The following is a 14,741-nucleotide window of genomic DNA, read 5'->3' as shown; positions in this document are numbered from 1 at the left end:
TGCAAGCAGGTAATGGAAGAACCACCATTCAAGTGGTCTTTCTGCTAGTTCATTATTTCCATGTACATTTACCTCTGAAATCAGAAAGGGCAGAAGAATATTAAGAAAATGTGTGTGTAGCATAGATGTATGTATGCATACATGTGTGTTAGTTGACCAAACTTTTCTAAACCTTAAAGAAAGTTTGGATCTGTTTGATTGGTGCAGGTTCTGCTCAGTTTATTGCAATGACAGGTTGTACCCTTATATTAATCACTTTTACAAGACTATGATAAATTTGTACAAAGTATGCCTTGTGAGGTATCATCTGAAAAAACGTCATGATTTACTGAACATTATTGTTCTGGTAAAATGTGTGTAGCAACATTGTATGAAAAGTTAAGATTTTACTGCACAACATTGCTGAGACATGCTCCAAGTTTAGAAAAGCAGCCCAAACCAGTTCTGCAGAGACAAAAGTTTCGCCAGCACCTCAGCCAGGTGTCAACATAATCAAGTGGACTATTATCGGGTTGAGTGGCCATTCTTTGGCAGGAAGAAGGGTGTGAGTGAGAAATGTACATGTTGGCAGACAGACTTGCTGTCACTGAACCCCAGCTGGAGATGATTCTCAGAGAGGAGAGAAAGATATAAAAATGAGGAACAGTGGACACAAATCACCTCTGTCCCCTCAACTCTATGCATGGCATCAGTGACATTTGAAAGATAAAAGGAGCATCATTGAACTGTGGAAGGGGTCTTAGCTGAAAAGCTTTCAGTCAGTAAGATTGCTGTAAGTGTAACATCAACAGACCCTAGTCATCAGTGGGCAGGATTGAACCTGTGGCCTTTGGAGTTTACTGCATGAGCCTCTACTGCATGAGCTAAAAGTCAACCGGCTGTTAGCTAAGGCTGTAGAGCAGACTCACTTTATCTGTCTCTCTAAATGGTCTCAGTGACAGAACACCACACCCAGGAGGTGTGTGGGTTACATAAGCATATGGTGAGAGGAATCTTTGCTTTGAATTCACTTAGCTTGTTAAGTTAGATATTAGTTTGTGTTTTACCTTTAATTTTTTGTAACCAATTTTGACTTTTGCCTCATTACTTCTAACCACTTTAAATCTTTCTGTAGCTAATAAACTTGTTTTATCTAAACTTGTGTGTTTGGGTTTTGTGCATAGCATTTTCTATTGGTGAAATGATGAACTTTCTATGAGTAAGTATGTACTGCACAGAAGGAAAGGGTTGGGCAGTACCAAACACATTTCTGGGGGACAGGTCTGGCATTGGGAATTTTCCAGTGTCACTCTGTGATATAATTCAGGAGAGGCTGACTGGAAGCAGAGCTATAATTCAGCTGGGGAGTGATTTTGCATGCTGGAGGCTTGTGTAAACAGACCAGGAGTGGTTGTTCTCACAGCAAAGCAGTGTGAAAGGCACCCCAATTGGAGAGTTGAGGGGACATAGCTGTCCAACAGTTCAGATTGTACCCTGGGGAATGTCACAATTGCCTTATCCAATTTGGTTGCTCACCTCTATTAACAATATCTGTGGAATTGAAGATATAAGCATTATTTTCCACCCCTGCTCATGCTACCGGGCCAGGTGAAGCTGATACTCATTTTGGGCTAAATTCTTAAGGCTCTAATTCAACAAAGAAATACCAATGAAATTTCAGTGGAATTTAGGCCTGGTGTACACTTAAAAATTAGATCGACCTACTTACATCACTCAAGACTGTAAAAAATTTTGTGCCCCGAGTGCTGTGGTTAGGTTGACCTAATCCTGGCATAGACACAGCTAGGTTGATGGAAAAAATATTCTGTTGATTTAGCTACTGCTTCTTGGAGAGGTGGATTACCTGCATCAATGGAAAAACCCCTTCTGTCAGTGTAGGAAGCATCTACACTATGGCACTACAGTGGGGTAGCTGCAGCTATGACACTGTAGCATTTGCAGCATAGACCTAGCTTTAATTACACTCTTAACTTTAAGCACGGGCATAAGGGGTTTGCTGAACCAGGGTCTACGCTCCTCATTCAGTGTTTATTCAGAAGAACTAACACTGAAGTCACTGAGAAAAGACATCAGGATTTGACTCTGTATTTCTCTTCCTCTTAAGTTTGTTTTCTTTGAACAGGACAGTATATACATTTGTCAGAAAAGCCCTTGATTATTGGCTATGACTCATGAGTTCAGCTCCCCTAATTGAATACAGTGTAATTGTTAAAACGATCACTTCAAATTGCATGTTTTAGAAAGTTGTTCTTAGAAACATGTAATCGCAATATTGTGAAGCTATAGCATCAATACAGGGTTTTGAGTACATGAAGGAGTTCACACTGGAAACTGAAGACGTCTGTTATTATAGGTAGCTCCTACTGTGTAATCTGGATAGAGTGGGAGAAAAAGAAAACTTCTGCTTGATGTTTCTGAAGCACAGAAAGGATAATTGTTCACATGATCTATATTTATGAAATTAGAGGTGGTTGAACTATTCATTACAAGATGCATTCTGCACAAATTTAGCCCCTCTTTGGCTAGTAAATAGTTTGTGAACCAATTCTGATTTTCCTCAAATATATTCATGATTCACATGTATCTGCCAAGCAGATTTTGAGTGAATGAATGAAAATTGTGATTCCACTGGTCCCACATTGTTCACTTCATCTATCTCCAGTGCATGGCTGGTCAACTAAGACAATAGACCTATGTAGATTTACATCAGCTGAGGATCTGGCCCATGGTATTTTTACTGCCAAAAACATTTTAAACAAGAGCATAAAATGATGAACCATGTATAAGGATTTCTACTAAAATTAGTGAAAATGATTGCAAATCCAAAAGCTTCACTAATACCATGTAAGACTGAATATTCCTGTTATAATATGGCCCTTAAAAGCAAACTGCACTCAGCACCTTTACTCTCAGATCACAGCACTCAAAACCTTTACTCACAGATTATCCCCCACCCCAAACGATTCCATCAGCTTCATATGAAGCATGTAGTCTACTAAATACAGTGTGTTGGATTAGGACTTTGTCTACACTAGCACTTTTGCTGCAAAACTTTTGCTAGTGGGGGTTTAATCCCCCCCCCACATAAGTTTCACTGACAAAAGCGTTGGGGCAGACAGCACCATGTCGGTGCCGACATAGAGCGGCTACACAGGAGAACTTACAGCAACACAGCTGCAGCGGTATAGCTGTGCCGTTGTAAGGTCTATAGTGTAGAAATAGCCTAGAACAAGGACAAGAATAAGAATTTACTTGCATGAGAGGGAACTAGAAATTCCCTCTCTGTGTCTTTCCAAGACAATTGCACTCAGCTTGAATATTCAAACTCTTATCACTTCATCCTGTGGCTCAACTGTTAGGTGTAAATATTTGTAATTCACGCTGTGCTGGTTAGCTACTCAAGTAATTCATGTCCACTAGTATCTGTTCCCTGAACTGTGTCTTATATAACTTAAAAGTGTGGAAATTTTACAGCCAAATACACTCTTGGAAATCGATATTTACGTGTAACCTTTGCATTTCATAAGTTTGCACACTGATAAAGCTCAAGCACTCAAATATTCACAGGAAGCCAACAGGAAAGCGTCATGAACACACCAAATCAAAACTTAATTCTGAATTTGCGGAAATCATTCCGCTGTTTGTTCAGCTCGAATGAACCCACAGCACATTAAATATACTAAGGAATAAATACCCTTTGCAGGCAATCTGAGTTTGATGCACTATTTAAGTAGCACCAACACTATTATAAGAACAACCCTGAATCTGCCTTCTCTCAAATTATTACTTTGGGCTCAGATTTAATACTATATGGATGTTATTACTGAAGAGCAGAAAAAAGTACCTAGTATTCGTGCCTGCAACCAAAAATCTCTCAGGCCATGGCAACTCTTCCAGAGGAAAGGCCAGTTGGGCTGAAATGTCTGTTTCCTGTTTTCCTCTTTACAGTATAAACAAATTACTATAATTATGGAGAAAAGAGCCTGAACCAGAGCCTTGGATCTGAACATTGGGAAAATCTGGATTCAAACTTTGCAGATCAGGTCTATTTCTGATCATTTTTAAGTTCTGAAACTTTGATGACCGCGTGTTGGACTTCCTGGTTCGTTTGACTGGATACAGAACTATAACTACTCCTTTATCTTACTGTATTGTTCAGAACTAAGTGCAGGTCTTAGGCTGTGACTTCATGCTAATGTTCATTTTAAAATGGGAGATTAAAAAACTCAGTTTACGTAACATTTGTGCAGATCCCAAAATTATGCTGTATGTATTGTATAAATAACAAACACACCATTACCATGTCTGTGTAAGTGATGATATATCTCCAGTAAACACCAATTATGCCATCAGGGCGAGCTGGGAGGGGAATCACATAACTGCAGTCAAGTCTAATAGCTGTGTGTGTAATTACAATCTTTCTGACTCTGGTTGCTAGCTTTCTCTTGTCTCCTCCTCTTAGCATACTTCTCTCTATAGCACTGGGTGCATATAATTAACTCTTAGAGCCCTCAAAAATAACTCAGATACTTGCCTTGAAAATGTCTTAAATATTCCTACTAGTTTTCTATTTGTTTTCTGACAGTCCGTTTGTTTTGTAAAAACTTGATAGAGAAGTAACAGACACTTAGCGAGTTGGCTTCTCTGCAACAAACAGGCTCTTCAGCATCTAGCTATCTGGAGCCTGGATAGGTGCTGTAGATATAGTGAATTCAAACTATTAGGGCATGGAGTAGCTCTTATTTTCTACCAAGAGAGGCTGCAACTGAGGGGGAACTGCAATGCCATTCAGTTTTGTACTATAGCTTTTAAGCCACAATTAATATGATATTCTGTTGGCCTTTTATGCTGAGTAAGAATTAGATTGTAATTATTAAAACACATGAATTAAGGATTAACATTGTTATAATTCTCCTGAGATCCTTGTGGACAAGAGCTGCATGGATATAGCCACCTTAATTCTTCACTCTTTTAATCTGGAGAGGGCCATTTTTGAAATTCAATATTATGGTCAGCGTGGCCCTTTTCCTGTTCTCATAAAAGTCTCATGTTTCTGCATTAATCAAGGTAACGAGCCAAGTGTATATTTGCACCTTCACACAGCTGTAGCTCACGAAAGCTTATGCTCAAATAAATTTGTTAGTCTCTAAGGTGCCACAAGTACTCCTTTTCTTTTTTACAGTCAGGGTAGTACAGTTTGTAAAATATTTGCCCCCTGGACTTAATATACACAGAAACAGAAATGCTACATAGGGGGAAAAGGCTGCTGTGGGGCAGTGCAGAGGGAGGGAGAGGGAAAGGTGACTTGAGCCTTGTCTTCCTCAGAGAAAGTGCCATTTGTTCCCGGTACACTGCTTGCAATACTCCTCTCACAGAAATGCTCCAAGCAATTTCTGAGGATGCTAAATATTGCTTGGAGTATTCAAGGCTTATACTCATCAGGACTATATATCAGTCCCAATCATTTCAGCTGGGACTATTATAGTGCCAGTTTGGACGAATACTAATTGCATAGTTCAACTGCTCCTCCCTCTGCTGTCCCACAGTGCATTGGTGGCCTTTTGAAATCTCCCAGAATGCACTGTGCTAGGATCTATTGGAGAAGTATTGTGATTGAGATGGTTGAAGACAGTGTTACTACATTGTGGGGAAAGCATGCAAGGGTTTTAGCATGACCGAGCAGGGTTGGTGGGGCCACACTGAATAAAACTGTTAACTAGAATGAGCTCTTCTGCTGCTAGCAGTAGCCATCTTGCTAAGACAGAGAGGTTGAGGTGAGGCTGGGCAGCACAGAGTGCTTGGTTGGCTCTGTGGAGTTAGAAAGCACTATAGCTCACAGGGTGTAAAAGGAACTATTTTACTTTCAGGAAAGGGTTAATGTAACCAATCCCTTCTCTTGCAGTGGTTCCCAACCTATTTATCATGGTGAGCCGCAACTAATACTACCTCTATGCCCTGAGGATGTCACATAGGCTGCAGCTAATTGGGTTGCAAGTGGCCCACAGGACACGGGTGGAGAACCACTGTGAGTGTAACTTAACTGCCTTCTGCCAAAGAGCCAGTGACTAGACCCTTCTCCCTCCATAGCTTGTCCCACAGATTACTCCAAAGAGCATCTGCTGGGATCTTGATTGGCCACACCTGAAAGAGCTTTAATTTGTGCAATCTCTAAAATCTGGCAGACTCTCTCCCTTCATTCCAGGAAGATATTTTAACCCCTTCCTGCCCAGTCTTAGGTGGGATATAGTCTTATCCCATCACAAATGCTATTGTTTACAACAGTACAGGATTGCGGTGGAGCTTTTCCTGTCATTGCTAAGACTGGCTCCAGCCCTGGCCAAACTCACATAACTGAAACATAACTAGGGAAAAATCATGAGAGTTGGAATCACTGTGTTGAAGTGACACTTTAAAAAAACCACACACGCATAAGTTCTCTTTTCTTTAAATAGAATAATTTTATGGATTTTAAATAAACCAGCTGTATTGGTATCTTCTAAAATATAATGACATTCCAGTAACACAACATGCACAGTATCTGGAAGCTGCCATATTGACGGGAAGTATATAGCCAGAAGAGGAACTCACTTTGCACACAATACGAACAGCAGAGAAATATTGAACCTGATTCTCCATTCGTTACTCTCCCCCTTGGATAGTCAGTTAAGCCAGTGTACAGTGGGTGTGAAATGTTACAAAATCAGAATGAGTGTTTTACCCCCTCCCACTTGGTGCTGCTGTAAATTGCCACACAAGGTACAGGGCAATGGAGAATCAGGCCCGGTATATTTCTAAGTGTCGCTTTGCTCTGATAGCAAACGGCCTGTTTTCACCAGTTTCTGGACACTCAGTGGATGCCAACCCTGCAATCTGAGGTGGGATTGCAGCTTGGCTAGACAGACTGGGGCTAACACAGCTACAAATCAGCGTAGAAGCAGCAGTACAGGCTTCAGCAAGGGCTGAACAAGCATAACAGGACCCTGGATATCTAATCTGTGTTGCTAACCCCCATGTCCCAGGGTCTGCTATGCTGGTGGAGATGTGTCTGCTTATGCCACAATCACACTGTGGCTGCAACTGCAAAGCTCCTTAGGCCCTATATACAGCTATTGCTGAGTTAGGGCAGCTACTGAGTGGCCAATCAGCATAGTTGCACTGGTGCTGATCCCAGGTTAGCTGTAAGCAGGGGTGAAAGTGGTAAGAAGCTGGTACTGGCCCGTATGCAGCTGCTAACGGGGGGCAGGGCAAAAGGGGCAGCTGCCTGGGGGCCAGCGATTTAAAAGGGCCCAGGGCTCCCAGCTACACTGCAGCTGATTTGGGGCTGTACAACGCACACTCACCACCAGTGCAGCCCTTTGTGTCAGGGGACAAGGGTGCAGGGGTTTTCATCCCTGGTGCCCCTGCAGGGTGTTCGTCTTTGCATCCCATTCAGCCCTCCATCTGAGAAGCAGCTAGTCCAAACCCTTTCTGGGTCCAGATGTAATCTCAAAGAATCAGTCTAACCTCTGGGCTCCATGCTCACCCCTTTTCTGGAATTCCACTGCCTTTCCCCAGTGACCTGCCCAACCTAAGCCTTCTGGAGACCCCCAGCAGTTGGCTACTTCAGCCCTTCACAGGAACCAACCTTCCTGTCAGCTCACTCCCCATATCTTTTTCCCTAGATTGAACTCTCAGCCTGTTTATAAAGCCAGGTGACTTATCACGTGATCCTTCTTTATTCCCAGAGAAGTGATTAATTATCACCCAGGTGGACTGAATGTGCCTGATTGGCCTTTAACCCTTTCTCACCTGTGATGGGTGTTCACTCCATCACAGGGGCTATACCCTAGGCCTAAGGCAGTATGGTAAGTACCACAGATAGGCTTCATTGCATGGTCTGGACTGGAAGTCAGTGCAGCTATGTGGCTAAGTTAGGTGTTATTGGGTGGCAGACTCAGATAAACAAAGAGGCCTCCTGCTTTTCCTCTTCACTGCAGGCAGGACATGATGCAGAATTGACTAAAGGGAAAGTTACTCTGGACTAAGTGACTGCTGATTCCTGTAGAAATATTGAAGGTATTGAAAGATGCATATTGCTCAAAACAAAATTTATCTGTAGGCTTGGTTTAAACTCACTAGCTTTTCACTTTAATTAGAATGAGGGTCAAATTTTCAATAGCCCCTCAGTGACTTAGGTGCCTAAGTTCCATTAACTTTTCCATTGACTAAGTAACTGAGGGGCTTTTGAAAATTTGACCCTTAGTCTCTTTGTTTTGCCCATTTGTTATCGATTTCTCTTTGTATAGAGAAATTTTGTATGATCTTATCTCAATAACAGAGTCCTAATTACAAAAACTTTTGCCTTTATACCCTCTTTATTGTTCCATAGAGATAATGCTTATCTACCTCACAAAGGTGCTGTGAGGATAGTTAGATTGTCATTGTAAGACACTTTGAGGTTATAAAGCACTATGGCATCTGAGTGCTGAGAATTATTAGTTATACTAATAAAAATAGGATATTAACTTGTCTTTTGAATTAACCGAGGTAAATAGGACATGACTTCTTTAACTACTGTCTTATCTCACCATTTTGCAGGGAATGAAATTGCAATAGTAGTAAAAATCAGTCAGGAAACTTCATCACTCTTAAAGGACACTAGCAATTTCATAGTCAAGGTCATTTGCTGAAATGGACATCAAGGACCTTATTTTGTTGCCAGTTACACCTGTGTAAATCAGGGTGTAACTCCATTGAAGTCCATCGATTCACAGAGGTGTAAGAGCCAGGATCAGTGAGATCAGAATCAGGCCCTGTATCTCAAAGAACACATCCTCTATCCAAACCCACTGAAAACATGGATTAACCGCTCTTATCTAGTCACCTAATAAACAAAATAATTCATAGAAGTGTAGGCCTGGAAGGGCCCTTCAGAAGTCAAGTCCAGCCCCATGCACTGAGGCAGGACCAGGTAAACCTAGGCCATCCCTACAGGTGTTTGTCCAACCTGTTCTTAAAAACCTCCAGTGAAGGGGATTCCACTACCTCCCTTGGAATCCCTGTTCCAGATCTTAACTACCCTTATAGTTAGAATGTTTTCCTACTATCTAACCTAAATCACCCTTGCTGCAGATTAAGTCCTTTACTGTCCTACCTGCACTGGACATGGAGAACAATTGATCACCATCCTTTTTACAACAGCCCTTAACACATTTGAAGACTGTTGTCAGGTAACTTCTCATTCTTTTCTCAAGACTAAACATGACCAGATTTTTTAAAAATCTTTCCTCTCAGCTCAGATTTTCTAAACCTTTTATTATTTTTGTTGCTCTCCTCTGGACTCTCTCCAATTTGTCCACATCTTTTCAAAAGTGTGGAGCCCAGACTTGGACCCGACACTCCAGCTGAGGCCTCACCTGTGCTGAAAAGTGCTGGACAATTACTTCCCGTGTCTTACATACAACACCCCTGTTAATACACCCCAGAATGATTTTAGCCTTTTTCACAGCTGCATCATGTTGTTGACTCATTCAATTTGTGATCCACTATAACCCCCAGATCCTTCTTGGTAGTGCCAGCACTTCACCACTTATTGCCCCATTTTATAGTTGTACATTTGATTTTTCCTTCCTAAGTGAAGTACTTTGCACAAGACTGTATTGAATTTCATCTTGTTGATTTTAGACCAATTCCCCAATTTGTCAAGATAGTTTTGAATTCTAATCCTATCCCTCAAAGTGCTTGGAACCCTTCCCCTGCCCCCATTTGATGTCACTGGCAAATTTTATAAGCACGCTCTCCACTCCATTATCCAAACCATTAATAAAATATCGACTAGTACTGGACCAGGACTGACCACCTGTAGCACCACACTAGATATGCCCTTCTAGTTTGACAGCAGACCATTGATAATTACTCTTTGAGCGCAGTCTTTCAACCAGTTGTGCATCCACCTTATAATAAATTCATCTAGACCACTTTTCCCTAGTTTACTTATGAGAATGTTATGGGGGACTGCATCAAAACCCTTACTAAAAAAAACCAAAAAACAAAGGAAAAAAACCCCAAGAAATAGCATGTCTACTCCTTCCCTGTTCTCCCACCCACTAGACCTGAAACTCTTTCAATAAAAGGAAATGATGTTGGTTTGGCATGATTTGTCCTTGATAAATCCATGCTAGCTATTCTTTATAACCCTATTATCCTCCATTAACCTCTATGTGCTTACAAATGGATTGTTCAATAATTTTTTCCAGTATTTTTCTAGGTATCAAAGTTGGGCTGAATGGTCTATAATTTCCCAGGTCCTCTGTTCTTCATTTTAAACATAGGTACAATGTTTTCCCTTCCCCAGTCCTCTGGGACCTCACCCATTCTCCATGAGTTCTTGAAGATAATTGCAAATGGTTCCAAGATTCCTTCAGCTAGTTCCTTAAGTACCCTCGGATGAATTTCATCAGGCCCTCTGACCTGAATGCATCGAGCTTATCTAAACATTCTTTAACCTGTTCTTTCCCTATTTGGGCTTGTGTTCTTTTCTCCTTGTTGTTGATATTGATTGTGTTGAGTATCTGGTCACCATTAATCTCCAGTGAACACTGAAGCAAAATAGGCACTGAACACCTCAGCCTCTTGATGTCATCTGTGGTTAGCTCTCCTTCCACACTAAGTATGGGACCTACACTTGCCTTCATTTTTCCTCTTGCTCCTACTATATCTAAAGAACCGTTTTTATTGCCTTTTATGTCTCTTGTTAGGTGTAACTCATTTTGTGCCTTAGCCTTTCTGATTTTGTCCCTACATGCTTGTGCTATTCTTTTGTACTCCTCGTTAGCAATATGTCCATTTTTCCAGTTTTTGTTGGATTCCTTTTTGATTTTCGGACTATTAAAGAGCTCCTGATGAAACCATAGATACTGCTTACTAGATTTCCTGTCTTCGCTTCACATTGGGATAAGTTGCTGTTGTGCCTTTAATATTGTCTCCTTGAGAAACTGCCAGGTCTCCTGAACTCCCTTGTCCCTTAGATTTTCCTCCCAGGGAATCTTACCTACAAGTTGTCTGAGTTTCTTAAAGTCTTTTTTCTTTCAAGTCCGTTGTCCTTATTCTGCTGCTCTCATTCCCTCCTTTCTTTAGGATCATGAAATCATTATTTCACGATCACTTTCACTCAAGTTTCCTTCCACCTTCAGATGAACCACCAATTCCCTGTTGGTCAGAATCAAGTCTAAAATGTCTGTCCTCCTCATTACTTACGCCACTTTCTGAAACAAAAAAAGTTGTCCCCAATACATTCCAAGAACTTACTAGAAATTATGTGTTTTGCTATTACTTTTCTAACAGCTGTCTGGGTAGTTACTATCATACACATAGATGCAATTAAATAGTGCATTTAATATATGCATATTTAAATATCTGTTTTCTCTTCCTAATACAAAATGGTAAGGTAAATCATTCCCATATATTTTTTCCTTTGCCTTAGTGGCTGAAATGCATGGAAGAAGAGTGATGGGTTACTCTGTATGACTCATTCATACAGTGTGTCATTTTGCTGGGGACACTGGGCACTTCAGCATTTGATCCACTTCAGTCCCCAGGGAAGTGGCTGCAGGGAGTCTCAGAATGCAAGTATTAGAATCTTATTTTGCAGAGAACAAAAGCCCATTACATGCTCTTAGTTAAACAGTAAATCAGAGAATAAATTCTGTAAGATGTGTTTCTGTCTCTCTCCCAGTTCCTTCCCCTCTATGGGTCGTGTTCAGACAGTGCAGACACCAAGCTGTAAACAACATTTTTTCAGCAACAGCTGGCTCCATAAGTGGCTATTCTGGCTGCACTGTAGCAGGTTTTATTATGTAATTAGGCTGACCATAAGCTAAGTGCTCATCTGGACTTTCCAAAATTCCTCTGCAGAGGAATTTACACATTAACAAAAAATAAATTAAAAAAAATCAAGAAAATAATCCTTTTGTGAACTGGAGGTGAATCAGATAGGAATACCCCCACCCCCATGGTCCAAATGGCCCCGTCATTTGGTTCACAAGTTATTTTTCTCAAGGTTTTATCCTTGGGGACAGATGACACTGAGCTCTACATCTCCTTTTCATCTGACAATTGTCTAGCTTCTCTGCATTCCCACTGATGCGGGTAGCGAGATGGAAGAGAGAAAGCTGGCTGAAGTTCTTCATGGACAATACAGAAGTGATGCTGGGTAGCAGGGCAATTTTCAGGAGGGACAGGCAAACAATGCTTGATGTCACCCTTCACCAACACGGTTCACAGACTAGGGGACGTACATGATTCACTGGAGCTTCTAGATTCCCAGACACTGAGAGTGACTCACAGTGGCCAGGATAACCAGGAGGCTGGAGCCTCTCCTGCAAGTCTTGCCATAGGGACCTGGGTCCTTGATCAGCTCTATACTTGAAAGTTTTATCAGTATAACTATTTGGTTAGGAGTGTGATTATTTTACCATTATAGGTACAACCTTGAGTGTGGACACAGTTTGACTGGTATAAAGGTGCAATGCATCCAGTGTAGCTCTCAACAACCTACTGGAATGTTTGGCACTCCAACAGTGGAATAAATATGTACAGAACTATACTGGAAAATGCCCAGAGATACATGAAAACGTTTTTGCAAAGCTTGGCTTAATATACAAGGATAAACTCAACAGATCTAATTCATTTCTAAAATTAAAAACCACTCATTTATACTGAATATGCCCATTCACTGGACAGGTAGCAGAAGTGTTTTTGTTTGTGAATCTGCACCTTTGTCATCTCAAGACTGGAGTTCTGCACTATGAGATGGAATCGAGGATATCAGTTTATCCTATAGAGGCCTGGTTTGGATCTTTCCTCATGTGAGACTGTAGAAGATGAGTTTGGCTGAGATGCCCAAGCTAACAGCTCTTTGGTTTAAAGATGGTAGCAAGGAAAGCCAGGGATGAAGGGCATTTTCAGTGCGGGGTGAGTTGTCAGTTTACCAGATGTTTCTTGCCCCACATCCTCAATTTAAGGTTGCCAAACTCTGAAATTGGTATACCCTCAAAGGACGCAACACTATGCTGCTGTCCTCCCCCAGGACTTCAGTCCAGTGGACCATCAGCAGAAGCCTGAGCCAACTTCCACTGAAATGAATGTGAGCCAATAGGAGTCGGATCATTGAATGTGACTTCACTGGGAATTGGGTCAGGCCACAGAAACATTTCAGCTGACTGCAACGTCTATGACCACCACTGGGCACATGGGGAGAGCTGGGACTCTAAAATGCATGCATTTTGAAATCTATACTTCTCCACAAACACCAAATTCAGCCCTGGTTTTCACCAGCTTTTTGGCATCAGTCAGGGAGCAGGACTGCTGGTGGCAGAGTATCTGCTGCGGGGGAGGTTGCAGGGGTGTCTGTATCCCCTCACTGCCAGGAAAAGGGGATGCAAGCAGCATCCTGGAAAGTGTTGGTGCTCGTTGGGAAGATGGATAGCCAGAGCTGCTAAGGAATGCAAGGATGCCATTAAATTCACACCCGCTTACTGACAGGCAAGTATTAGAATCTTATTTTGCAGAGAACATGTAACTTGCCTCTTCTTCAATATCACCTCTGAATCGGGCCTTCCAAGTTTAAGTTTGTGTAACTCACATGCCAAGGAGCCAGAAGGGAGGAGCATAGTGGGAAAAGCAATATCAGGAGGGTTTAAGAAGATGTAGATGAAAGCAGGACATTGCCTACTTTACATACACCTTCAAACTCCTCAACATGTAAATTATTACTACTTACCATTGGTCTCCTCTGCAGCTGGGTGTGTGCTTCCCAGGGCGGGCAGACAAACGTATGCTAGCTCTGCTCAGGCTAGTGTGCTAAAACTAGCCGTGTGGCTGTTGCAGCCTGGGCTAGCTGGCTGAGTAAAAATCCACCCAGACCCCCGGACACGTACTCGGGCACTAGCTCAAGCAGAGCTAGTGTGTCTGTCTACCTGTGCTGGGAAGTACGCTCCCAGCTGCAGTGTAGACACACCCACTCTCTGGGCCTGAGTCTCCTCTCAGTTCCACTAGTGTAAATCTGATGTAACGCCACACAAGCATCTGAGAGCCAAATTTGGTCCTATTGCACCTACTGGCACCCACTTATGTAGCATCTCTGAATCTGGCCTGGTAAATGTACTTGCGAAATACTTGAAGCACAGCAGAACCATGAGAAGGGGGTCAAAGTGACCTTAGCAGAGATCTGTGGAGCAAAGTATTTTTGGAACGTAATAGTGTGCATGCGCTCATATGGGCAATAGGGAGCTGGAGAATGATACTGATAGCAGTTGCTGGCTATGGGAAGGAGCAAGACAATCACTCGGTACTTCACTTTTAGCCTGAGAAATGTATCTGGCTAAAATCCAAGCTAACCAATGGGCCAAATTCAGAGGAAAGACTACCGGAGTTTAGATTTGTAATACTAATTCTTCCTTCTGGTCCCCTCAGAGTGCAACTTGAGGTTCTCAATCTGGTGAGAAGTGTGGACCATATTTAAAATACAGGAAGCATTTCATGGACCACCCGCTTTACAACCTTGTGGCAATGACAGTACTTCAGTTATCTCCATAGAAAAGACATATTAGGAAAGTGTATTTTAATGCAATTTAGCTGGAGGAAACAGAGAGAATGAGCTAATACCATGTGACCAGCCAGGTCTCAGCAGACCACCAGCAAGTTCTGCAGAACTGGCAATGATCCAGAGATCACAGTTCAAAAGCTTCTGCTGTAAGTTGTTC

The sequence above is a fragment of the Caretta caretta genome, chromosome 3 (assembly GCF_965140235.1).
Source record: "Caretta caretta isolate rCarCar2 chromosome 3, rCarCar1.hap1, whole genome shotgun sequence".
In the NCBI taxonomy this organism is placed as follows: Eukaryota; Metazoa; Chordata; order Testudines; family Cheloniidae; genus Caretta; species Caretta caretta.
This window is presented reverse-complemented; position numbering follows the sequence as displayed.